General features: G+C 44.7%; 1 protein-coding gene and 1 long non-coding RNA gene across 2 annotated transcripts in view; one reads left to right on the top strand and one right to left on the bottom strand.

Annotated features, from left to right (window-relative positions):
• Positions 1–25,987, bottom strand: part of WWOX (WW domain containing oxidoreductase) — a 979,671-nt gene that overhangs the window by 39,830 nt on the left and 913,854 nt on the right. The gene's annotated exons all lie outside the window — the stretch shown is intronic.
• Positions 1,986–18,100, top strand: LOC123577666. The gene is made up of 3 exons (XR_006701999.1): positions 1,986–4,285; positions 7,970–8,117; positions 14,561–18,100. It is a non-coding gene; the product is annotated as an uncharacterized LOC123577666 (long non-coding RNA).

The following is a 25,987-nucleotide window of genomic DNA, read 5'->3' as shown; positions in this document are numbered from 1 at the left end:
CCAATCTTTATGGATCTTAGTTGGGCTCCACATAGTTGCTCTGAATCCTACATGCTATCATTTTTTTTAATGTTTATTTATTTTTGAGAGAGAGAGGGAGAGGGACTGCGTGAGAGCATGGGGAAGGGACAGAGAGAGAGACACACACACAGAATCCAAAGCAGACTCCAGGCTCTGAGCTGTCAGCCCAGAGCCTGACACGTGGCTCGAACCCATGAACCGTGGGATCATGACCTGATTCCCGAAGTCGGATGCTCAACCAACTGAGCCACCCAGGCGCCCCTGAACCCTACACACTATTAATGTGAGGCACACATTAATTAATGCGAGGGGGATCGTTGAAAAAAAGAGTTAATAGAAATAAGAGAAGTTAATAAGAAACAGGATGCCAAGTGAGAAAAGGCGAACACGTTGATGTGAGACATCCAGGCAAGAATAGCAATTCTTCTAGACTACGGCTAATATTAAATGGGATAAACGGTGCAAAATGAGAAGCATTAAAGCAAAATGGCATCCAGTAAAGGCTTGATAAGTCTACTCTACCCATCTCTTTTCTTCTTCTTCTTAATGACTTAGTATGAATCTTTCTGTTAATGTTATCAAATGTATTACTTAGTAATTCCTAAAATGAATCATTAGTCATTTTTGTTAATTTTCTGAAAGAGCAACACCCATGTTTCATTCCACCTCAGCCCTTTGGCTGAGAGTAGAAATTCACCAGACACCAGTACACTCTTAATCTTGAAGGATGTGTCATGGCAGTCTGGCCAAGACATTAATTGTTGTATTTTGGGGAGAAAAGACAATTTTTCAATAACTGCCTGACAGTTAAGCAACAGAGAAAAGCGCAGAGCATTGACAACCCAGAGGCATTTTCTCCTGACGTTCGTAGCTAAGCTGAGTAACACGCACTTTATCTACGAACCACAATACCTGTATCAGCGTTGCTATTAACCTGCCCCTCAGAACCCTTCACTCTGCAAAGCCATGGGGACCGAGACTTCACAAGACCAAGTTCAAATAAAGAGCCTGGCTGAATGTGAGGGCTACTTATAATTGCATATCTTGAAAATACCACATATCCAGCCAGTTTACAAGTTGTCACAAGATTTTACCGGCGACACATTTTCAGTTAGACTTTTTCAAGTTATAAAGGCAACGCAATACGTTTACGTCTTTGAAAAGTGAAAAATGTACCCAGGTACATGATATATCCCCACTACCTCAACCCCTATTCATCTGTCTTTTTTTTTTTTTTAACTTAGAACAGTCCAGTTTTTTTTTTTAATGTTATTTTTGAGAGAGAGAGAGCGAGCACGCAGAGGAGAGGGGCAGAGAGAGGAGAAGACACAGAATGTGAAGCAGGCTCTAAGCTCTGAGCTGTCAGCACGGAGCCCGACGTGGGGCTCGAAGCAGCTGTGAGATCATGACCTGAGAAGAAGTAAGACGCTTACTGACTAAGCCACCCAGGCGCCCCTCATCTGTCCTTTAATATAACTTTAGTCAGAGAATATATTCCATTTTGAACCCCACTTTAGCCATTAAAACTTTTATCATGGGTATTTTTTCCAACTGTCTATTTATTTTAGAGACCATCGAATTCAGGGGATCTACTGTGATTTATGGAATCGTTCTCCTGCTGTTGAACCCTGAAGTCGATTCTGAAGTTTTATTGTGTGGGTTGTTTTTGTTTGTTTTTTTGTTTGTTTTGTTTTTTACATCTTTGAAGCGGGAGAGCTTTATTTGTTAGGAAATACTTTTTTTTTTTTTTTTTCAACGTTTATTTATTTTTGGGACAGAGAGAGACAGAGCATGAACGGGGGAGGGGCAGAGAGAGAGGGAGACACAGAATCGGAAACAGGCTCCAGGCTCTGAGCCATCAGCCCAGAGCCTGACGCGGGGCTCGAACTCACGGACTGCGAGATCGTGACCTGGCTGATGTCGGACGCTTAACCGACTGCGCCACCCAGGCGCCCCTAGGAAATACTTTTTTTAGTGGTCTTAACTCTTGGTGTCTGTAAGCTGCAGTCTCCTTTCGTGTCTTTGAAGATTGAGTAAGACAAGCTCATTATGAGGCCTTCAGGGGTGAACAGTTCAACCATTTTCTTGGAATTGCACTGAGCTTCTGATGCCAATCTCTGCCTGGTAACTGGCTTGGGTCGTGCACGAGGAGGGGTGAAAGAGACCCACATGGACCATATGAATAATCAAATATTTGCACCAATGGGTCATTCGGTGGTGCCTCAAATGCACCAGGCGTTCTTATGCATCTAAGATGGTTCATGGATAGTTCCATCCATCTGGAATGTGCCCCTCCCACGTCCCTGAGGAAGTCCAGGAGGGGAGCAGATGATACAAACCGATAGGGTTCATTCTGCAGTGACATACATGCATATAGGCATGGGCCTAGAGACGTGGACACACATGTGTTTTTAATGTGATTCACATAGTTCTTGTGCTGGAAAAGATTTTTCTGGAGAGAATCCTGATGTCTTTGTAATACAATGAGATGGATGCATCAAGGCATTCAAGTCATAATTTTATACTTCCATAGCCTCTCTCTCTCTCTTTCTCTCTCTCTCCCACACACACACACACACACACACACACACACACACACACGAAAGAAGTCAACCATCTCTTACAGTCTGTCTTTGCTATTGGCAACGAGATTGCCCAATTTCTGGGGGAAACCAAAAAGCATACTCCCAAAGAAGTTCCACAGATTCTTACGGTTGGCATCCTGGACATGATTCAGAGTCACTCAATGGGGAGCAAACATTTATTGAGGGCCGACTCTGGGCTAGGTACCGGAGCTATAAAGATGGGTGGTTGCTGCCCTCCAAGAGCTTGCAGCCCAGAGCAGAAATACAAGGCCTTGAGGGGACTCGGAAACAGTTGAGGAGAGCTGTGTGCTCCCAGATACACGTGTCTTTGACTATTTCTGGAGTCTGTGCATTCTGTACTATAGCAGCTACTTGAATGACACACACACTATGTGCCAAGTACCATGCAAGGCACTGGGGGTACACACAGTTCCTGCTCCCAGAGGCTCAATGTCAAGTGGAGAAATCGCAAAATAAGGATGTCATTAGGGCACAGAGAGAAGTTCGTGGAGTATACAACTCACCACGAGGAGCCCACTCGAATGCAGCTCCTGGCCTCCGTCCGCTACCTGGTGACAGATCACGGTCACGTGCTAACGCAGGGGAGAGTCATGCCCTTGCCCTCCCTCCACAGGGCTCTGCAGAAGCTCCATGTTCCTAAGAGCCAGGATGATCTGCCTGACTTGTGGCAAACTGCCAAGTGCATTTGAAACCCAAGCCTACGTGTGTATAAAAATGCAGGAAGCCATCTTAAAAGGATACGCTAATTAGTTTCCTGGGATTTCAGATTTTAAAAGCTTTTGTGATCGAATTTGTTTCGGTAATTTTTTTAAAGGATTCCAAAGATTGGTTCTGCTCTCAAGACACCAGAAAACAACAACAACAAAAAAGGAGATAACAAACTTATTGGTTTCCACAGCAGAATGCTTTCAACGTGAACAGAGCGAAAACATCCGCTGATTGGTTGATAAAAAGCAATATGGCATTAAAAGGCCATGATGCATAGCGAAGAACCAACCTCCCTTGGGTGGCTTGATCTGACATTGAGTTGCTCTTGAAAAGCATTTGTGAGCCCTCGGCAGAATCAGGACCTGGGGGGTAAGAGGACCTGGGGGGCGGGTATCATTTTCACTTAGACAAAAGATACAAGCAAAAAACAAACAAAACAAAAAAAACAAACAAAACCCACCACGCCAAAAAATGGGTTTTTACATATTGAGTAGAAAAATGATGGGAAGGGTCACACAAGCATTTTTCTCATAAGCCACCCTCCACTCTTTTCATTAGGAATAAAAAGAGCTAATAATGGAAAGGATGCATACGATAATTATATTTGTTCAGTGTGGGGAAATAAATAATAATTGGAGTACTACACTATTATGAAAGTCTATAATCATATTATTAGAGGTGTCCTATAATTAGAAAGCCATTATCGAAATACTTCCTCATAGAGTTAATCCCTCCCTCTGTGCCATCCCTGAATCTTGTCTGTGTTTCCCCAGGGGTGCACTCACCCCGTGTTGTCATCATCTGCTGGCATTGCCTGTCCCCGAGCTCGTCTGTGACCTCGAAGGCAGCTCTCCATCGGCTCTATCCATATCACCCTCTGTGTGCCTGGCACTGGCAGCTAACCATGGAGTTGACTGCGTTCCACCTCCTTTTCAAGTTCACTTCTCCAGGTAGGCTAAGCCTTTAGTCTATCCTTAGAAACATTTTCCAACATCGCACGGTTTTCTTCAGCTGGGGAGTACACGTGGGGCAAAATCTAGATAAGTCCACGTACTTGAAATTTGTAGGCAAGGTGCTAATGATCATCAACCCACAGGATTCTGCAAAGGCTTGGCCAAAGTCAATAAAGAACCATGAGCTGTCACCCCCCAAACTGGGAAAAGCCCCATCTCCTGCTTATATTTCTTTAAAAAAAAAAAAAGAAAAGAAAGAAAAAAAAGGATGACCTTGCAAATTACAGCCTTATAAATTTGACTTCTAAATTTGGAAAGATACTGAAAGAGGAAAAAAAAATCATGAAATGAGCTTGCAAAATCTTCAACAGGGCATTTACTGTAAAAGAAGAAGTAACTCTTGACTGAAAAGTGAGTTCTGTTTTTCTTTTTTTCTCTTTTTTGGGGTAAAACTTTTATCTTCTATAATGGAATCATGCAATCATTGGCTCCTAGGGAAGTACTCTGTAGTCAGATTTAATTTTCTTAATCAGCCATTATTTAGAGTATGAATAAAACTTGTTGGCTTATGAGACTGGCACCATTTTGAACCAAAGATAAAACTAAGTGGTCATCTCAGTTTGGTTGTGAGATGCTCCTTGCTCCTTACAAGAAAATATATCAGGAGGCAGATGAGGTCAGACCTGGGTCAAATTCCAACTTTGCCACTTTGCTAGTTGGGTGATCTTGGGCAAATCACTTAACCTCTCCGATCCCCTGCTTCCTAAACTATAAATTAAAGATGATGACACCAACATAGTTGCAGTGAGGATTAAATGAGGTGATATTTGTAAAAAGAAACATAGAATGTTCAACAGGGAACTGTTTCATCTGGGAAAACATGGATAGATTGGGTTATTGAAGGGTATTACAGAAATGTCTCCCGAGATGGTGAAAAATACAGGAGATCTCAGCCTGTCTGAGCTGGTGTGTGCTCATATAACATTTCCTTTTAGGAGGGGTAGTGAGGATATCCCTAAGACTACAATGCCCCACAAGAGGGCACCTACTGCTGGTCAATAGAGCCAATTTTGCTGAGCCACTTAGGATGTTCATCAAGAGAAGGACTTCCCCCCTACCCTATCTTTATTTCTGGGACCAATTCTCTTTACCAGGTGTGTTCTAAGAACCTCCCCAACAGAGAACAACTCTATCTAGACCCCTCTCTCTGTTTACACTCAGGAAAAGGGTTCAGGGAAGAGAAGGGAGGTCCCCAGGGTCACATGGGGAGTCCATGGTAAGGTTGGGCAAAAGACCAAGCCTCTGACCCTTGATCTGGGTCTTTCCAGCCACCCGGTTCACCACCTGCTGAGCCAGTCTACTCTGGCTGCACCGTGTCTTGTACACCCTCCTTTCTAGTTGTTGGTTAGGACTTGTGCAATCATTTCTGGCTTTGGCTATTTGTGTGAGGAGAACGGGCAGACTCAAAATTGCTCTTCCCCCATCCTTGATTCGGGGCTGTGGTGGCGTCCCTGGCTTCAAAAGGACAGCTAGGAGGTTGTGAAAGGAGATGCCAAGGAGGTCTGGAAGCCCAGTTTTTAGCAAGCCCAAGACTTTCCGCAAGTCCAGAGACCGTCTGCAGCCACGGGGAAGCTTTGCATTTCTACACGTTCCTCTAGCTTACAAATGGAGAAGTGAAATGGAGCCATGCACACAGTTGTTGCAATTTATGGCCTTTTTGGCCTTGGTCTTATGACCTAAGTCTTTTTGTGCTCTCTGACACATAAAAGGTCTCAGACATGTGACACGGTGAAAACACGCTGCAGTCTAGATTTGGGAAAAATCTACAGCCAGAAGTTCCTGCCTCCGAAATGGGAGCCTTCGGACACATCACTTGATTTCTCCGAGTCTCGGCTTCCTCGTCTCTACCATGGGGCCAAATCCACTCACTTCCCAGAGTTGTGAGATGATGGATTCAGGAGGATAGCGTTTGTGAAACAGCGCATGCCCTGCCCATATTATTTGACATACATTCCATCCTCTGCAGCTCTCCAAAGGGGTTCAATGATTTCTAAAGGAGCTCTGGGGTCAAGATTTTTACTGTAGGCCACTTTTCAAAGTTGAGCAGTTCAAACCTTGAAAAACCTTTTGACTTTTTAAAGGGGTTTTTCACATACAGTTTTCTTAGTTTCACAAAAGGTGAAGGGACTAGAGCCACAGCAGCGGACGGGGACAGGGAGAGACCTGTTGTGACCTCCACTCAGTCCAACAAGCTCGGTCAGGGGACTTGTCCAGGACTCAGTACGACCCTGCCCCGTGTGCCTAGGTTGTGACTGAATGTGCCCCCGCTCAGAGGGGTCCGGCAGAGGGAGATGGGAGTGACCCGGAGGTAACAGTGCCGGGAGCTCTGGGGGCACTGGCAGCAGGGAGAATTCCTATTCCCTGGCCTCCCTCCTCTTTTCTAGGCCACCCCTCCTCCACTCTTGGGTAACCCGGAGCCAGACAGTGGTGGGAAGGAGGGGAGGGAGACCAAAATAACAGGGACACAGGGACCAGATGCCTCCCGGCCATTTCGGTTGCACACACGCAAGCTAAGTGAGTCCCTGGGGGTTGATTATAGTTACCTGAGACGACGCCTTCCCTCTTTCTGCAGACGGAACTTAATGAAAAGTCTGGTGCCTCAGAAGACACTGAGAAGCATTAAGAGCAGGCACCGGGCAAAATGGGGCAGCCACCTTGGAAACTAGTTTGGCGGTTGCTCGAAAAAGTTAGAGTCACCGTAGGACCCAGTGATACCGCGCCTATTTATCCCCAAGACAAATGAAAACACACGTCCAGACAGATACTCACATCCAAACGTTCACGGCACAACGATTTGTCACAGTCTACCCGAAAGAACCCGAGTGCCCATCAGGGGCTGCAAGCATGAACACGATGTGGTATATCAATACAACAGAATATTATTCAGCCTATAAGACAAAGAAGTATTGACCTTTGCTACAGCACAGATCAACTTGAGAACGGTATGCTAAGTGAAAGAAGCCAGCCACAAATGGTCATAAAGTATCTGACTGCTCTTATAGGAAATGTCGAGGACATGCAAATCTGTAGAGATCAAAAGCAGATTTGTGGGCTGGGAGGAATGGGGAGTGATCAGTTAATGGGTGCGGAGTGTTTTTCTGGAAGGAGAGAATAGTAAGACTACAGAGAGACTGTGGTTGTACAATGTTGTAAATTTACTAAATGCCCCTGAATTGTGTATTTTATGTTTCTTTTTATTGAAACAGGGAATTATATATTTTATTTTATTTTATTAATGTTTATTTACTTTGAAGGGGGAGGGGCAGAAAGAGAAGGAGAGCCAGAATCCCAAACAGGCTCCATGCTCAGCACGGAGACCGACATGGGGCTCGATCCCATGAACTCAGCACAGAGCCCGACACGGGGCTCGATCCCACGAACGGTGAGGTCATGCCCTGAGCCAAAACCAAGAGTCCTGCACTTTGACTGAGCCACCCAGGCACCCCAAGAACTGTCTATTTTAAGTGGTTGATTGTACATTATGGAAATTTCACCTCAATTAAAAAATATTTGTGGGGAGGGGGGCAAAAGGAGCAGGGATTTTAAATTCACTGTGGCCTGAGTTTGAATCTCACCTCTGCCTCATTTGACTTGTGTAACCTTGGGCTTTACTGTCTTTAGGGTGGTGGAAATGAGAATCCCGGAATCCCTGAGGAATCCATGAGACTCACGAAGCAAAGCACCTAGCTAGGCCCGGGGCGCCATAACCCACACAGATGTCGGCTCCCTCCCTCCTGTGCCATTAACACACGTGTGACCTTCCTCAAAGGTATGGGCCAACCCAGCCTTCTGCGTACTGGGAATAATAGGGCAACCACATTTTCACCCACCCACCTAACACAAGGAGAATTGTTAGCATTTTGTCATACTTGCTTCATGCTTCCTTTTTTGTTTGTTTGTTTACATAATGGACAGAAACGTTTCAGATGAAGTTGAAATGTACTTTGACTCCTCTGCGCTCAGCTCAATGTCTCTTGTGAGCGAATAAGCAAGTCCATTAAACATGCAGAAAAGAATTTATTCATGCAGGGTCTACTATGAGCAATGGAGGTAACCACAGGATCTAGATACCAAGCTACAGAGCTTTGTGTTAATTGATAATTTGAGCATGTGTAGAGGTGGCCCGTCCAGAGGTGCTGCGGGAAGGCACGTGTGCCCTGGTTAGCAACGTGCATTAAATAACATCAGTGGTTTGCTTTCAAACTCAGACTGCCGCTAACCAGCATGAAAACAAGTCTCTCCTCCCCCCTCAGCCCCGACATCCTCAAGGCACTGGCTATCCAGCAAGTGTGCTGCTAGTTAGGACATTTTCAAACTATGGGCTATTGCCCCAGTAGTATGATTTTGGACTCTCATAGATCTGCTACTGTAATCGAAGGACATCACATGAAAAAACATTTGGAAAAAAGAAGAATGCTATACTAACGTACTCAGCGGCTCTCAAACAAAGGAGGGGTCTATGTAGGATGGGGTGGAGAGGAGGCAAAATGGGGGACACAGCTGTAAACTAATAAGGATTGAAAATACAAACTTCGAGGGGCATAATGCAATTCCAGCTTCTCATGTCTCTGAAATCGGAGCCTGAAAAAGCCCGGGCAGAAACGCCCAGCATGATGAGTTGGGAATGGGGTGAAGAAGGTAGGGAGGAAACTCAGTGCTCTGCTTCCGGAAATGACCAGAGTAACTTTCTTTGTAATTTTCACGTTTCCCTAAAGACAAAGATGATTGGTTTGCCCTGCAAACAACAACGACGATGACAACAAAGTCTAGAATGGGCTATGGCAGTACATTACGCCGGGACGTAAAGCTAGTTTGGGCTGCTGGGGATACAATCTTTTCATAGGAGATCACTGTACCTGAAATGCAGATAGTTATAAAAATGGCATTAATTTGCTTAGACCGAGAGATTTTCACAGGAGAGCAACTAGCAGAAAACATTATGAAAATGTCCGAGAGGACTGGTAATTGAGTTGATTAGTATGACCTTGGTTATGAAGGTAATAGAAGAGAGACCGGTGCTTAGACTGAGTTATAACCCTGTTCCCGGTTCGGCAACGGAGTGAAGGATGTAATTTGTTCGGGCTGACGCGGGGTAGCCAAGCTTCCTTTGACAAAGTAATACACTGACTAGCCGAGCTTGGCCCGTGCTTTTACCCTGACAGAGTAAACAGGACAGGGTCAAATAAGAAATGATGGACTGGGCTCGTGTGCTGGCTCACTGCGTAGACATTTGAGGGGCAGAACCTTCCAGACCATGAGCCCCGAGAAGCATTAATTCACTGCCTCTGAAGTAGCAAAGAGGGAAAATAATACAACTGCTCCCCAGCTGAAACAAAAGAAAGCAAAACACCAACATAAACAAAGAATAAACATCCCGAGAAGGTCTGTGCTGAATCTTCTCTGGCTCTGTTTTTCATATTTTTTATAGGCATTTAGGAAGCAATATGCCACTGGCTGCCGTGGGAAATTTAACTGCATTAATCATAAGAAAGGATCTTGTGTCTGGCCCCAAGCCCATGTTCTTTCTGCTATACCTGCTTAAAATAGGCAAATTTCTCTTAAAATTTATTTTTACATTTATTTATTTTTGAGAGACAGAGAGAGAGCACAAGTTGGGGAGGGGCAGAGAGGAAAGGAGACACAGAATCCAAAGAAGGCTCCAGGCTCCGAGCTGTCAGCACAGAGCCCGATGCAGGGCTCGAACTCACGAACCGTGAGATCATGACCTGAGCTGAAGTCGGACACTCAGCTGAGTGAGCCACCCAGGCGCCCCATAAATAGGCAAATTTCTCTTAATCACACACCACACACACACACACACACACACACACACACACACACACACACAGAGACAGAGACAGACAGAGACAGAGAAACACACAGAAGCCTGACCCCACAATAATATATTCAACATTTGTTTACTGGGTTGGGTCAATGGGTGCCCAAAGCCCTTACACTGACTGTATCAGGTCACTAGCATTGTAAGGATTTGTACAAAAGTCCATGTCCTGGGAGTTCTATCCATTTCTTAACTGTGATGACCTTCTTCATCAAGCTCACTGCAGAAGAGATCAGATCTGGAGCCTGGAACGTCTGAGAGATACTTTGGACACTGCTATGGAGCCCACAGCGACCCTCAAATATAGGTTCTAACTCTGTACACACAAGTCTTGATCATTTCCCATTTTCCATTCGTAACGCACACACACGAGATCTGAACTAGAGGGTTCTACCGGGTGAATAACAACAGTGTGCGTCCGCCCACACACTTCGTTCTCTCTGGGGTGTGTGTGTGTGTGTGTGTGTGTGCACGTGGATATTTGTATGTTCCACCAGTCTCCGATTTCAGGGCTGGGGCTACGCAAATGACAAAGGGCCCAGAATCCCTTGTCTCCTTGCCTCTGTCACCATGCTTGCTGACCCTCTAGTGAAAAGGATCTGACCACCACATGCGAGTAGAATAAATTATCGCTGACACTCCAATATTTAATTATGCAGCTGTCAGAGCGGCCCTTTTGAAATTCATTTTAATAAAGTGGGAACTTTCCCTTTCAAGGTTAGAGTGAGGGGAGTCACCTTTGGTGTCAGCCGAGGTCTCCACCATGAGCTCTGCATTCTTGTTCCGGACGCCTGTCACTTGGTCTGATAGAAGGGCCTGATAACAGCTCTGATGCCTGGTGGCCTCCCCCCGTCCCTGCCTGAATGAACATCCTTCATTTAAACCCACAATAATGAGGACCTCAAAGTCAGAGAGGCGGGCACAAGGGCAGCCTGGAGGGGAAAAAATGGCTTCTTATTATAAAATTCACTCAATGTGGAAGCGGTAATCTAAAAGCAATCATGGTCATCTCCCTGTTTTAACTGGTTAGCCAGAAATATCTAACATGGTGGAAGGGAACAAAAAACGAAGGCAATCCTGGGGGGAGGTAGGGGTGCCCAGATCCTGGCATTCTGTCGTCTTTGTGTCTCCCAAACTCATGACAGAGACGTGAATGCACCGATTTCTATTTTGCTGTAAAACAACAACAACAACAACAACAAACAACAACAACAACAACAAAAGGTATCTTAGTTTTTGTAGTTTGGTTTCTGGGCCATAAAGCTGCCCCGAGGAAAAGCTTTCTACATGGCACACTCAGTGTGTGAATGTAGTCCCGCCTGCCTGTTGTGGATGTGCCTAAAGTCTGTGTTTAGCTGACGTTCCATGTTTCTATGTAGAGCATGCCTGCAGCAGCCAGGAGAGAGGGAATCACGGCTGGGCTAGAAAAAGCCCAACTAACTCCATATATACAGACAGACTGGTGCCTCTCTTCTCTCTCTCTCTTTCCCTCTCTCTCTCTCTCTCTCTCCCCTTGACTTTTCACTCTACAGTCTCCCCCTTGCCCTCATTTTTATTTTCCTCTCCTTTCCCCCTCTGTGCTCCTTCTTTCTCTTGCTTTAATAACATGATTAATATTTATTGATTAGCGACTGCATGCTGGGCATTGTCCAAAGTTCTTTGTATGCTTATCTCTTGTGGTGCTCAAAGCAACTCTATAAATTAGGTGCCTTAATGATGGCTCCCCCTGTACAAAGGAGGAAGCTGAAGCCCAGAGAGACAAATGGTCTTACTCAAGATCACCCAGTTAGTGGAAAGCACAACAGAACCCAGGCAGTTCCCAGGGCATAGAGATTTAACTACTCTGCTCTGTATGTGTTGCCTTATTTTCTCTTATTCTGGTCTCTCTCCCACTAACTCTCTCTCTCACTTTCTTCCCTCCTCGCTCCTTCCTCTTTTCCCCAACTCTCCCTCCTGGGTTTGTACACACCGTGACTCTCAAAGAATATACAACAGCTCCAGGGGATGTGTGCCGTGACCGGCCTCAGGCATAATACACTAACTCTCATCAACAAACACTGGTTTCGGAAAGAGGCCTTGTTGTGTGTGTGTGTGTGTGTGTGTGTGTGTGTGTGTGTGTGTGAGAGAGAGAGAGAGAGAGAGAGAGAGAGAGAGAGAGAGAATAAAGGCCTGAACGAATACTTGTGTGTGACTGTTGAGAGGTGCTTTCTTTAAACCGTAAGTAATAACCAGATCTGTCCATAAGCACTTTTTCTGGAGAGAACATTCCCTTCCCAGAGGCTGGGAAGATGGCTCAGGAGATGAATTACAGACAAACAAGGAGGCAGAAAAGCAACCTCTTTGCTTCCATTCTGCAGCTTTCCTGGGAGACCTGCTTTGCAGGAGCACAGGGAAGGACCCCCAGACTCAACCAGGGCCAACAGTCAGACCACCAGCACAGCCTCAAAGTAATGCTGATTTGTAGGCTGTACTTAAAAAAAAAAAACTGTTGAGCTCCTTACTATGGGACTCATGACAGCTGAGGACACAAGACCCTGGCATGGCCTGAAGAAGCTGGAAGGACCAAAGCGGGAGTCATAGCCCAACGAATGGCAAACTGTTTACTCCTCCCTAGGCCTACTCTTAACTGTGTCCTGATCCATCCTAGGGTCAACCTTAAGGGCATCCCTGTTTCTCAAGGGCCAGTGATAACTGACGATGCCCCTCCATATGTGCCAACAAAATTGCCTATTAGGGGAACACCAATGGTATGGAGATCGGTTGACAGTGCCCAGAAGAAGCCCCTCAACTTGAAAAGGACAACTGGGGGTCGCTTTGATCTACATGACATTAACTCAAAACTTACAGGGCAGGAAAGTGTACTTCCAGGAAGTAAATGCCTCCTTGGAGCCCCCATAACTCTCACATGGGAAGCCCTCCATGGGGATTTATTGAATGAATAAGTAAATGAGCGATTCATATCAGCATTCCAACAACCCAAAGACAAATACAAACATCTCTCTCAGCCTGTGAAAACAACTGTGTAAAACCAGACACCTTTGTTATAGGTAGGAACAGTCAACAAGAGATCACGGGATGATTTGGGGGTGAGCCACTGTCCAATAATCACCATGGACTTAAAAACCTTCCCTATAAGACAACTATAAGAGACAGGTGCACTGGGGCCTGGCCACTGCCAGCTTACTGAGATCTTTAGTATAGGTTGAGTCACGTCTCTAGGCTGTGGTTGGTCTTTATGGCCCCTGAGAGGGAAAGTCAAGGATTAGAGTTTCCCACCTAAAGGGACAACTGCAAGATAACCCAGGGAGGTTGTAGAAGGAGTACTTGTCAAAGTAAACAGTCTAGATATAACTTATTCTAAAACTGTTTCCATTCGATTTGTCATTCTATTTGTAAATATTCCATTTGTTAATAACAAATTCTATTTGTTAATATTTGTTGGCTATTGGTTTTATGCACGACACTCATGCTATGGGCTCCCCATTTCAGCCTTGCAATGGCCTTGGGTGGAAGGGAGGCACAATAACAAACTCCCTCGTAGGGATAAAGAAACTGAGATAAAAAACTAGTTCAAGGTCATTTAGCTGGTACAGGGCAGAGGGAGGATTGAAATGAGCTCTGCTGAACTCCAGCAGCAATGCTCTTAAACACCGTGCCGTGTTTTTATCAAATACACTGGCACTCCTCTTTTCCTCGTATTCTGCGAGCAAATCCAGGGTTGCCTCTATCTAACTTAGCAACCCTGTTTAATAAGGGCTGTGTTAAATAAGACACAGAAATTTTTTTTTGGAGGCGCGGAAAGTGGCCTCCTCTATCTGCAACGTTGACACAGTCATAGTCATGGAGATAGGAGTAACAGCAGCAGTACCAACAACAGCCACCACTACTGAATCAGATTAGGTGCCAGGAGCTGCACATGTGTGTGTGCATGTGTATATGCACACGTGTGTGCACCTGGCACACGCATGTGCATGTGTGTACATGCATGGATATGTAAATGCATGCACCTAATTATGTAAATTTTATGTATGTTACATGTATTCATAAACACACACAACTGTTTTCTCTAATCTGCACTAATATTATGACTCCCATTTCATCACTAGATAAACCACAGCTCAGAAAGGCTAAACATCTTGCCTGGGCTCATAAAGAAACTAACTGGTGGGCCGAGTTTGGTATGCAGATCTGACTCAAAGCTATCGCTCTTGAAAGACAAAATAAGTTAAATAAAATCCTTCTGTCATGCCTCTACATCACTTTAGAATTTATATGGGAGTTTCAAGTACCTCATTTTATCTAATCCTTATGACAATCGGATGATTGGCTGTTACTGATATCTACTGAGTATTCACATGACCCCTCTGTTACAGGTGATGAAATCATGGGGCCACAGGTCACATGGCTTGTCGAGGGCGCCTCAGCTAACCCAAACCAGCCCCTGAGACTTCCACTCATCGAGTCCCAACGTGTCTACCTTCCTTAACGCAGAGTAGCTTGTCTCTCTGCTCGGCGGCGCTGTAGACCAGCAACATCCACCCATCAAGACGCTTGTCCCGCTGAGGTCCTTGGAACTGACAGCTTCCATCTTGAACAAATAGACTAGTGTTCATTTGGATGTTCTCGGGCTCACGTGGCACCCACTCCAACAGCTGCTTGCCGAGTGAATTTAGACAATGTTCTGGATGCCAGTTCTCTCATTGCAAATGGGAAGAGATTTACAAAGCAGCAGCCGCTTGTCATGTGGAAATAATTACGGGTCAAAGTCTCCAAATCCCTGAGCTGCCCCGGGTATGTGTCCCAGTCCTGGGAGCCAGAGCACCCCACCCCAGGACGACCCTCTTCAGAGAGCGAGGGTGGCATACACCCCAAGATGACAGGCAAAGGCTAGGAGGCTGGAAGGGAGAAATAAATCCCGAGTCAACGAGAAGGATTAAAAAGTCACCTACCATGAGGAGAATTCGCACTCCACAAATTTTTCTCGACTGAGTAAATTTAAAGAAATAAAACTAGATTGAGCATGCGTTTAATACTGGCTGCTATCTTTTGCTCTGCTCTGCTCAGTGGCTTGTTAAATATAAAAAGATTTGCCCTGCAAGGAGACGTGGGGAGAGGCAATCTCAGAAGGACCCATCAGCCACCCCCCGCCCCTCCTCCTTGTAATCCAGGGGAGACGGACAGCCCTGTTTCATTCTAGCGCCCCAGCGCCCCGGTCTTGTGTACAGGCCCCACATGCGATCACCGGTATCCCCACTGTCTCTTAATAGAAGGTGAGATATAAAAAGCTCATTCGAGATGCCAAGAGCTTCCCTTTCTGACCCTGGCTGCCTGAGAGGCAAATTGCATTAGAAAAATGACATGCCATTCATCTCGCGAGTACTTGCAGGAACATTTAGCTAATTAAATGATTAATAAATTTAACACTGCTTTATAATTTCATTTAGCTGTGTTGGAAATCACACGGTGAGCTGCGTATGCACCGAATGAGATTAGGTGGGAGTGAGGGTTTCGGAGGCTGCCCTGGTAATTGAGATTAGTCTATTACTACAGTGACCTTTTTAACTTTTATATTCTCTTGTTAAAGCGAAATAAAATTTTATTCACTTTTAAGGAATATTTACTTAGAGAAATTTACATGAAATTAAAGAAACACCAAGCCCAGAAGCCTACTGGGGCCAGAATCCATGCACTGTTCCTTTTCTAATTTTCAGAGGCTCTTTAGGAAATTGTTCTTGAGCTAGCTGGAGGCAGAGTGTAGAGCAGTGTGGTTTTAGAGAGCTCAATCATTCATTCATTCACTCAGTAAACACCCAATCCCTGCTGTGTCCTGTACATGCCTCTAGGCCCTGGTTCTACAGCAATAAACACAACCTGGGTCCCTGCTTCCCTGGAGTTTAGGTTACAGAGGGAAAATAGAAATGAGAAGCAAATAAATAAACAACAAAATAACAGACAGTAATAAGCACAGCACAGAGAATTAGAAATAATGATTTCTTTAGACTGGGGAGCCCAAGAAAATCTCTGTTCAGAGATGACCATTCAACTGAGATCTGAATTATAAAAAGCAGCCAGCCATGCAAAGCTCAGAAGGAATAGCACACCAGAATAGAGGAGACTGGGGGTGAAGGTCCCGAGGAAGGAAGAAGTGGATGTGGTGTGTTCAAGAAACAGAAGAAACAGGGGGTTTGGGGAGCTGGTGCATCGGAGGTGACGCAGTGAATGTAGGAAGGGTCAGACTAAGTAATCCATGCTGGTCACAGTAAGGAGTTGCAGTATTTTTTTTATAAATGCAGTGGGAAGCCACTGGAGGGTTTTCAGCCAGGCAGTGACACCACTTGTCAAGTGACTCCATCTAAGCCAAATGTTTCTGCAGCCACAGTTAATGGTGGGACCATGGGGACCTTCCTGCCTTTGTAAGAAAAAGAGGCCTGCCTCGGTTTCCTTCACCTTCACCTTCCTTTGTAAACTGTGCTTTTTTTCCAACTGAAAACTGCAACTGCTGGTCGTACCTCTCTCTCCTTTTCTCAATATGTGGTACTTTGTGGTCCCCTGTATTCAGAAAATATTTTCAATTATCCCCAATTTTTGCTATCCTCACCTAGAAAATCCAGAAGCATATATATGTAAACTTTCAGAGGTCTCTGCTTGGTTCTCTCCTATGTTAAACACTTCTTTTATTTTTCCATACTCTGAGGCTTTGACACTTGGGGCCTCACTGACCCCAGAGACACTCACTCTCCCTGACAGTCGATTCCTAGAGATATGAAGCAACTCCCCTGTGCCTCACAAATGCAAACTGACCAATCCTGAGCCCATACCTCCAAATCACCTTCCTTATCACGCCCTCACATTCCCAGCTCTAACTATCCTGTCCTCACTATCTACCTGCTCTAATCACCTCAGGGCCAGATGCTGTAGCCCTGGGCCTGCTGAAATTATTCAAAGTAGCCAATCCTCAGCTTACTTTCCCTGCCTTGCCTGTTCCTTCCTGCAGAAACCACAATAAAGCCTCCTGCCCAGGGTCCCATCTCCCTCTGCCTCCTGACTGAGGCAGTCCGGGTACTTCCCCAGGTGATCTTCCCACTCTAGCACAGTGTGTCCCTTTCCAGGGACCTGTGGGTATTGCAAACTGTCATTGCAATGGCAACCATCTCTACATCTGTTGGTCTTACCATACCTAAGTAATAATGAAAGTTATATCATAAAACATCTCCAAATACCCAGTTTCATTGCACACCAGGGAATAAGACCTATCATTTGCTGAGGTCTGACTTCGCGCCAGGTACTTTAGAGACGCGGCTGACTTTAACAGACTCTCACTTAACCCTTCCTCCCACGACACTGCAAAGAAGGTAGTTTGGGGCCATTTTATAGACGAGGAAACTGAGACAGAGTTTAAGGAACTTGACCAAAACCACTTGGCTCTATGTCAGGGTTAGGAGTTAACCCCAGAATAGAGATGGTATACAGTTCATAAGTTAAAAGAAAGAGCAATTTCCTTCTGATGAAATGAACTAATGGCCATGCTGGACAGACCACCTCTTGGCAGACGCTTGGATGATTTTGTTCTGTCTGCTTGCTCGTCCGGCCAACCTGGTTTGGAATCACCATTTGTTGCCCAACCACTGTTTCTCCTGTACCTACTCTGCCTAGTTTCTCATCCAAGCATATTTATCCAGAATTGCACCATTTCTCCTAACACCTTCTTACAAGTTAATATAAAGACGAAGAGAACGTCTAGAGAAATGTCCAGGGCCCTTTTACCAGGGGCCCCTTGCCATTCTTCCAGAAGGAAGGCCAATTCCTCAGAGTGTTGGCGAGAGTCATGAAAGACCTTCGCTCCTCTGATGTTAACTCACATTTTACAAACCTACATATTCAACATTAAAAGTTTTTGCTGTTCCTTGTTGGTTCTTCCCCCCCCCCCCCCACCAACCCATAGAGAAGATGAAATAAAAGGTCTTCCTTTCAGTAAGTGTTTAAACTACACAAGTTTCAATTTCAGGTAATTATGCATACATCCCTCGGATATTCTTAAGACTTTGAGCACACACACCCCTTACATTTGAAATCCTGTGATACCTGCTGTAAACCCTAAAATTTGTGAGCGATTACCTTTGTAAGCAGCGTTTCTGGAAAATAACATCTGTGTGTGATTTGCACTTTTTTTTTTAACTTGTAAATTGTCTGCTTGTTAACTCTGACTACTAATCTTAGGATGCTTAAGAATTCATAATTTTCCTTCCACTGTCTTCTACATGGTGTACAAAATTTGGGCACCCCTGTGTAATGAAAACGTTTTCTGCTTTAAAAAAATCCCAGTTGTTAGACCTATAGACAACACATTGGCACCTGTTAGTAGTAACAGACGAAGTAATGAGTAGCAAGAACATACACAGGCCCAAGAGGTGGGGACCTGCCTGATCTTCTAGAAATTGTGAACTCAATATTTTACTCTTTCATTTTTTTTCATTTTTCTTAATGTTTATTTACTTTTGACAGAAAGAGAGAGACAGAGCATGAGCGAGGGAGGGGCAGAGAGAGAGGGAGACACAGAATCTGAAACAGGCTCCAGGCTCTGAGCTATCAGCACAGAGCCCGACATGGGGCTTGAACTCATGGACTGCAGGATCATGACCTGAGCTGGAGTCGGACGCTCAACCGACTGAACCACCCAGGCGCCCCACTCTTTCATTTTTAATGAGGACATAACCATGTGAGGTATGAGAGTTTAGATGCTTAAGAATTTCCTTCCTCTTTGTTAGATGTTTAGAAATCATCAGAGGTATTTGTGTCTAGATTTTTTTTAAGTTGCAATTCTTCCTGTCTCCCTCCCTCCCCCTCTTCTTTCTCTCTCCTCTCTCTCTTTCTGTGTATTAGGCCACTATGAACCTGACATCATATTAGGCACTGATGATAAGACAAGAAAAACATTCTGGCTGTCTAGGAATTTATAATATAATCCTTTCTGTTCAAAACATCTTCCATGGACCATCGGCAGTGGCATCTCAGAGCTTGTGAGGAATGCAGAATTCATTCACATCAGATTCCAGACACCCTGATCCCAAATCCGCGCTTTTAGAAGGATGTCCGAGTGACTCATACACATTCTAATTTGATAAACTGCCTAGATCAAGGGTCTGCTATTTCCGGCAAGCAGGTAAAATCCCGCTAGCGTCTGGTTTTGTTATTCCTGTTATTCCTGCTTGTTTTTTACCGTCCATAATCTAGGAATGACATTTACATTTTAAAACAGATATAACTTAAAGGACTGGATGACTATGTACAGAGTAGTCTCTGTTTTGTGTCTTAGACCACAAACTGTAAAATATTTACTATCTCGATTTTCAAGTAAAAGTTGTCTGACCCCTGCTCTATAACGCAGGTGAATCTAGAACCCAATGTCTGGAGAAAGCATACGTTTTGAAACAAGCAATGACACTATAACACTAATTCCGCTGAAAATATTTGTTAAACTACCAAATGTCAGAGGAATGGCCATGGTTTTGTTGTTGTTTTGTTTTGTTTTTTAGACAAACCATGACATATATTTAATAGGAATATTGGCACTGAAAGCTTACGTCGGAATCAAGCCCGTAGAAACTACTGGTGTAATGTGAATTTCATAACTCGTGGTTAGAGGTCCATCAGGACCCACAAAACAGTTATCCTCAGCTACAGAAGAACCCAGAAAACATGAAAGTGGGAGCACCTGGTTTTGTCCAGGTTCACCGCACACATGATTAGCAGCAAACCAAAGATGGTTGTTTTACCATGCGTGGCTCTCCGCAAAACTGGCCATGTTTTTTTTTTTTTTTTTTTTTTTTTTTTTTTTTTTTTTTTTTACATTTTCGAAAAGTTGTGAACTTTTTCATTTTCTCAGATCAAGAATATACCAAATCGCCACTTACTATCCTCATCATTTCAGAAAAAGAGTGGTTATTTCTTTCCAATGGAACGAACTGTCTTGGACAAAAGAGTTTTATTTTTTTCATATGGAAGTACCCACGTCTGTCCTTCAGGGGCAGGTTAGCTAAGGAAATGTAATGTGGGGCCAGTGATGAGGCTGGATATGGGGTAAAAAGAGGAGACAAGAAATGAAGTCAGAGAAAAGGGGGAAGAAGAAGCAAGATCAGACAACCTTCAAAAAAACTAAATTCAAATAGGGAATATGAGTCTGTGTCTCCACAGGGACAGCGACCTGACCACCGTCCGGTTGACATTGATAAATAAATACTTGTTGCACTAGATTAAGTTAAAAGGATCGAGTAGGTGGATTTGCGGTGGCAAGACCCAAGTTACCTACTTTTCATACCATGCAGGTTTTGACATTGAACAAATAGGAACCTGTTCTTTGAAGATCATCTGTGATACATCAACTCAGCTGCTTAGAACAGGGGCCCAGAGGAACCATTCGTGGCTTTGGATTGGGGACGTGGAAGCTTTGCTCTCTTTTCTCCCAAGCTCTAAATGTTTGCGGAACACAGTCTTGGCTAGCAACAAGGATGACAGGACAATGGTCCGGGCAGGCCACCCTGGTCCATCCACAGGCCTAGAAACCCGTTCAAAGCTTGGGGGCTGTAACTGGGTCAAGAGTGTCTCCCCCGAGTGTAGGTAACAAACCTGTTCTCTATCTGAATGCATCGCCCTAAAGGAGCAGGCACTTAGAACATAACAGAAACAGATGACACTGAAGTCAGTTTCAGCTCACTTCTAAATGGTACTGGGAGGGAAAAGCAGTGCGCATGATGAGATTAAGGCCGTCTAGGATTCCCAACTTATAATTAATCTAGTTACAATAAAAGCTAGAGGCCCTTCATTGTTTTTCAGCTGGGTAACCGATGGTGGGCAGGTATTATGAGTACTGTCACAGGCTAATACACAATCTGAATTTCCAGAAACACTATTGTGGGGTGCTCTCCAGGGGTCCCCGTGTAATGGCAAAACGAACCACCTGATAGTATCTCCCTGGCCCCCTAAATAGATACCCACAGTCGGAGAAGGACTCTGCTGGCTTCCCTCTCACCGGACAGGCTGCTCAGAATGACCAGAGTGACTCTAGACCCTCCAGAAAACTTGTGTGGAGGACTTTCCCAGCCAGAGAAGGGAAGCGGGCTGGGGCTAGGTTCGAATCCCACACACGCTGTCAGGAAGCCAGTCCACCTCTCTGTGTCTGTTTCCTCCCCCTCGAGTGGGGATGACAAACCTGCCTGTCAGGCTTTTCAGGAGGTTGGATGAACAATATAGCGATGACAGGTGGTGTGGCTCGGCGGATTTCGTTTGCTCGTATTGTGCTTCGTAGAAGCCAGGCCTCCGCTCTTGGCGTGCACTCTGCCTAGCGGGCTCGCTTTGCCCCTTCGCTAGCTATTTTGCGTTCTCCTCTTTCCAAGCGTCACCTCCTCCAGGAAGCTTCCCCTGATATATACTCTCAGGCGAGGAGCAGTCCCCTCTTTCCACCGCCTCCTGAACCTTGGGTGCACTTCTACCCATGCCCTTGACTCAAAGAATGGAACGAAACTCCTCCTGGTTCTATTTCCCTGGGGTGAGCTCACAAGAGCCTCTCTGTCTTCACCTCAGTGTCGGCCCATCGCTGACACGTGGAAGCTGCTAGATGTTAGCTGAACTGCAGAACAGCCCCTCTGCTCCGCATGCAATACACTGCTGGTTAAGTCTGGGGCTCTCTGTGGTTTGGGCCGCATAGCTGTTCTCTAAAGCTTGGGTTGCTGCCACGTGGCTTTGCCCAAGACCCACTTCTGCTCTTGATTCAGGAAGGAGCCTGTTCAGCCCAGACCCCCCTCGGGTCCAGGCGGTGCGTGCTCTTCTCTGTCCCATCCATCATCCGACTGTCAACATGGGTCAGCGAATCCTGCTCCTTGGGGCCTCTGGCCTTGCACCCGGCGGAAGGATGCAAACAGAAGCTGCAAGGCAGTGCTGAGAAAAATAAAATTGCCAACCATCTTTCATCTTACAGGAAAAGGGAGAAGCCAAAACTTCTCAGTAGCACTGGAGAAATAAAGCACAGTAAGATGGAGGGCTTCTAGGATTCCCCACCTTAGAATTACTTCGGTGACGACAAAATCTAGTCTCTCTCCCTATAAAAGGGACTATTTGTTGTCTTTTCAAGACTCAATCTGGATACCCTCAGCTATTCAAATGCGATATTCATGACTGAAACAACAACAGAGATAAATAAAGGCCATTCCCAAATCACAGGGAAGAGAATTAGAATCACATTAGAGCCAGAACTTCCAAATGGATGCAGGAGGCCTGGCTTTTCCCTGCAGTTACGGAAACTCTGGGGTCAAACAGACCCATTAGGTGGCTCTACCTGTCAGGACCCTGCATGGGGCTCTGACAATAGCACACCCAGAGCACCAAACACTGTGGCAATTTTCTTCTCACCTGCCATCTGTCATCCTTGAACTGCAGACATGGGCTTCATGTTCTGCATGATTTCCACGAGAAAGTGATACCGTCCAAAAGCAGACAGTGAGTACCCAGCTCTTTTCCCTTCTAAGCTCAGGGTAATTGCATAACTCTTTACTCATTATAAACCTGAAACAAGCCCTCCAATGCACGATGGCCCCATGCAAAACCATTTGTCTCCAGCCAGGATATCAATCAGTGGAAGGACCAGTATTGGTTGCTGTCCTCTCCCTCCCTAACCTCCTGCCAGGGCCGTGGGATGTCTGGACCCGTGGAAGCAAAGAGAACATGAACATGCTTCCATGTCTAGGAGAAGTGAGAATGTACAGACTTGGGGGGTGGCGCCTGGGTGGCTCAGTCGGTTGAGCGTCTGACTTCGGCTCAGGTCATGATCTCGCGGTTCTTGGGTTCGAGCCCTGCCTTGGGCTCTGTGCTGACAGCTCTGAGCCTGGACCCTGCTTTGGATTCTGTGTCGCCCTCTCTCTCTTCCCCTTCCCCATTTGTGCTCTGTCTCTCTCTCTGTCTCTCTTTCTCTCAAAAATAAATGTTAATAAAAAAAGAATGTATGGACTTGGGAGAGTCCACCTTATATCTGCTTGACCTGTGTTTTTAATGGCCTTCAGGTGCTCGCTACGAAGGATGATTCTTCACTTAGAAGAAACACCAAAGGCAGTAACATGTCAACAATCACAGGACAGAATGTTCTAGATTTCAAATGATTAAAAGAATTGGGTATTTAGGAAGTAGTGCCATTTTTATGGTAACTGTATAATATATACAAAGCAGGGGGGTGCATTTTCTGGGGAAATTAGTTTTTCCTCTTGAACACAAAAGGGATAGATTTATATATTTAATAGATGTGCCAACAGTGGGTTGACTTGTATAAAATGACAAACTTTAAAAAGGAGAAATAATTCATGTGCAACGCCGCACAGAGCCTCAAATCAGGAAGAAACGTACAGTGCTGAAAATTTAGGCAAAATGATGTCCTACCGGCTGAATCTGGCCCATAGATGTATTTCATTTGGCTCCCTCCAAGTTGCCTCATGCAATGAATTCACTGCCAACACTTAACAATTGGATGACTCTAGGTTTTAATACACACACACACACACACACACATATATTGAACTGAATGGAACCAAGGTTCTCTGGAAAAATTCTAAGCTCTGGCAAAATTGGACCTAATTTCCACTTGGCAACATTCAGTTGGGATTTAATAATGGCTGCCCCTATCACAGGGCACAGACAGTCCCTGACACTGACACTTTCGACTAACTTCCCTGCACCGGGGACTGGGTCCAGGGCCCACCATCTATCATTTCATACACACACAACCTCATTCATTTATTCTACCAGCCTGGTACCTAAAGGCATCTTCGTTTGCCCTACTCTGTACTATATAATTGTTACTTATTAATAGGATTTTACCTCCCATCCCTGATGCATGAGTCAAGATAAACGAACCTGCCACTTCAGTGCAAAGTTCCACAGGTAGAAAAATGAATGCATTAAAGGGCAAAGTTGAAAGCTACTGTTTGGCAGTTTCATGAATCTATGGTTTGGGAAAGGACCTTTTCTACCAGTAATGAGAGGAGCTTTCACTTTTAATCTTCAACCGAGAGTAGCCTGAGCAGAACTAGTCTTGGAGAAACAGGATCATCATCAGTGGATCACACCTGTGTGTCTTCTCAGTTGCCTTAAAACAAGGGGCCTAATCAGAGAGAAGAGTCCTTGACCAGGAGAGTAGCTCTTTCCTAGATTCTCTTCTATGAATCCTGTGTGACCCGTAACACTCATGTTGCAAGATGGCTGATTGAGTGTAGAGGGAGCGTCCACACCAAAGGAACTGAGTCGTGCACATTAACCAATGTGAGGCCAGGACTGGTATCTGGGCTTCTGCCCTGACCCACTGGCTGTGGGCCTAAATGTAGTCTGTGGCTGAATGCCAGCTGAGGAAGAAGAACACCCTAAAATATAGGTAGGCAGATTATTTATGAGACGTGAAACTAAATGCTTACTGGTTTTTATGTAATTCAAGCTGAGCTCCACAGTGGCTGATGGGGACCCAGTAGAGACCAGCCCATAGGCAGGGACCTACGTTCCATTCTCATACTTTCCTAACCACAAAAATGGAACCCGACCGACAAGTATTTACTAAGTATCCTCTCCATGTGAGGCATTCCACTGAGGCGGACGTTTGCTAAAGAAAAGTCAATGGACTGTTAACAAAATATTGGCAAACTGAATCGGACAATGTATAAAAAGACTTACATTCTGTGAATGGGATTTATCCCAGACATGCAAGGCTGGTTCAACACTCAACAACCAATCAACATAATTCACGAAATCCATAAGCTAAGAAAATTCATATGATCATATCATTTGACAAAGAAAAAGCATTTGACAAAATCCAACACCCATTCATGATTTAAAAAAAAAAAAACTCTTAGCAAATTAGGAATAAAGGAGAACACCCCAAGTTGATAAAGCCTATCTATAAAAAACAGCCAGCATCAATCATTTAATGGTGTGATAGTGAATGATTTCCCCCCAAGACTGAGACCAAGGCAAGGATTTCTCTTCTTGCCACTCTTATTCAACATAATAAGTTCTAGCCACTACAATAAAGATACGAAAAAGAAGTAAAAGGCAACCATATTGGAAAAAAAGAAATAAAGCTCTCTATTTGCCTGTGAAATGATTGGTTATATAAAAAAAAACCCCAAGAATCTAAAAAAAAATAAGAAAAATTTCTAGAACTGATAAATAAATTAAGGAAGGTCACAGGATCAAGATAACATACAAAACACAATCACCTTTCTATACTAACACTGAACATGTGGAAACTGAAACTAAAGACACAGTATCACTGACAATCACTCCAAAGAAAATGAAAGCTTAGGTATACACTCCAGAGTCATACCCTAAACAGATGGGAGTGTCATGTCACGTCCATTGGAAGACTTAACATAGTAAAGATGTCAATTCTCGCCAAACTGATCTACAGGTGTAATACGCTTTCTACCAAACTTGCAGCAAGGTTTTTGGTAGACATAGACAAGCTTATTCTAAACTTTATGTGGAAAGGCAAAGACCCAGGAAGACTTAAAACGCTCTCGATAAAGAACACAGTGGGAAAAATCACTCTACTTCGTATCAAGACTTACTCTGTAGCTACAACAATATAGACAGTGTATGACTGGCACAGACTCAGACACATAGATCAATGAAGCAGAATAGAGAACCCAGAAATAGAGCCACACAAATATGTCCAACTGGTTTTTGATAAAGATGTAAAAGCAGGTCTATGGAGGAAGAATAGAACTTCAATGTCAACAAGAGGTGTTAAAGCAACCGGACATCCACGGGCA

Source organism: Leopardus geoffroyi, chromosome E2, assembly GCF_018350155.1.
Source record: "Leopardus geoffroyi isolate Oge1 chromosome E2, O.geoffroyi_Oge1_pat1.0, whole genome shotgun sequence".
Taxonomy (NCBI): domain Eukaryota; kingdom Metazoa; phylum Chordata; class Mammalia; order Carnivora; family Felidae; genus Leopardus; species Leopardus geoffroyi.
This window is presented reverse-complemented; position numbering and strand designations above follow the sequence as displayed.